Source organism: Nanorana parkeri, unplaced genomic scaffold, assembly GCF_000935625.1.
Source record: "Nanorana parkeri isolate BGI_ZX_2015 unplaced genomic scaffold, ASM93562v1 scaffold1866, whole genome shotgun sequence".
In the NCBI taxonomy this organism is placed as follows: Eukaryota; Metazoa; Chordata; class Amphibia; order Anura; family Dicroglossidae; genus Nanorana; species Nanorana parkeri.
The window spans coordinates 62,716-64,528 of NW_017308134.1; positions in this window are offsets into that span (position 1 = coordinate 62,716).

The following is a 1,813-nucleotide window of genomic DNA, read 5'->3' on the forward strand; positions in this document are numbered from 1 at the left end:
GGGCGGCTAGAACTAGGGGGGGAGTGAAAAACCCCCCCCCCCCCCTCATAGTTCTCCTTTAAGACGAATCAGCTGGGTGGCCCAGGAAAGTGAGACTCTGCCTTTTTTTTCAGCGTTTACGGTGGAATTAAAGTTGCTCCTCCGCCGCGCGGCTGTGATGGCAGCGGGACGAGGCTTGGTCGCAACGGATGAATGAGCGCGTTAAGTGAAAGAGATTCAATCGAGTAAATCAAACAGCGGATTAGATTATTTTCTGCATAGCGGACCACAAAATGGGGAATAATTCCCACCAGCGGCTTCTCCCCGGCCGCATAATAGGAGTCAATGGCACAGGAGATTTCCATCACCCGCAGATTTAACCCACCACTGACAATGGCTGAACCCCACCAAAACTTTATTCTTGTCGTTTTGGACGGAATGTGGAAGGATTAGGACCCCTGTATGGTTTTTTTTATCACCGTTGATTTGCCCATTGGGGAGATTCGCGCTCTCTATTTCTCCACCTGGTGACCATTTTCACTGAAGCAAAAATTGATAATGTTACAGTTGTCACCATAACAGAATTAGAGAGGAAATCTTCCAAGGGGGGCGCCTAGTCTGATGGCAACTAAGTGGGGATTGTGCTCCCTTTAGAGAGATTTTTTTCTCACTTCCTGTTGTGTCTCTTAGACAGGAAGTGAAAGCGGAATTAGTCATGGTGGAACAGAAAAGGGTCTTCACCAAACTGTTCCACGAGGCTGATCTGATCTGTGGGTGATCTGAGGTGTGAAGGGGTGCAGGAATTGGGGTGATCTGAGGTGTGAAGGCAGGAATTGGGGTGATCTGAAGGGGGGAAGGTGCAGGAATTGGGGTGATCTGAGGGGTGAAGGTGCAGTAATTGGGGTGATCTGAGGGGTGAAGGTGCAGGAATTGGTGTGATCTGAGCGGTGAAGGTGCAGGACTTGGGGTGATCTGAGGGGGGAAGGTGCAGGAACTGGGGTGATCTGAGGGGTGAAGGTTCAGGATTTGGGGTGATCTGAGGGGTGCAGGTTCAGGACTTGGGGTGATATGAGGGGTGAAGGTTCAGGATTTGGGGTGATCTGAGGGGTGAAGGTTCAGGACTTGGGGTGATCTGAGGGGTGAAGGTTCAGGACTTGGGCTGATATGAGGGGTGAAGGTGCAGGACTTGGGCTGATATGAGGGGTGAAGGTGCAGGATTTGGGGTGATATGAGGGGTGAAGGTGCAGGAATTGGGGTGATATGAGGAGTGAAGGTGCAGGACTTGGGGTGATATGAGGGGTGAAGGTGCAGGACTTGGGCTGATATGGGGGGTGAAGGTGAGGTCTGATAGTACAGAAATCAGGGCCGATATTCATTTGAGTAATTGCAATCCCCAATGCCGGTGACATTCCAGCAATGTGTATCCGCATACAGAAACATTGTGGCAGCTACAGAAACAACTCTATATCCAGCTACAAATTGCAGAGAACATCTCACGGGAGCTGCTACAAAGTTGCTGCTGTTACAGTAAAAGGATTAAGATCTGCTAAGCCAGTTAGAGGATTTCGTAACCTCATCATTTCTTTGCCCGGACTGAACTCATTTCATTTCTCTTTCGGACGAGATTTCAGAGCTGACAACCGCTCACACTTCCAGACCAGAGCCGGGTGATGGTAAGAGGAGCCGACAGCTCCAGTGTTTATGAGAAGAAAGCCATTTCATACATGCACAAGTCTACTATGATAAAAGCTGGGCCCCTGATAACAGCTTTATATGGGCCTGACGAGACAGTCATAGTGAGGGCTTATAACTCCCATGGCAACCCGTCCCTTAG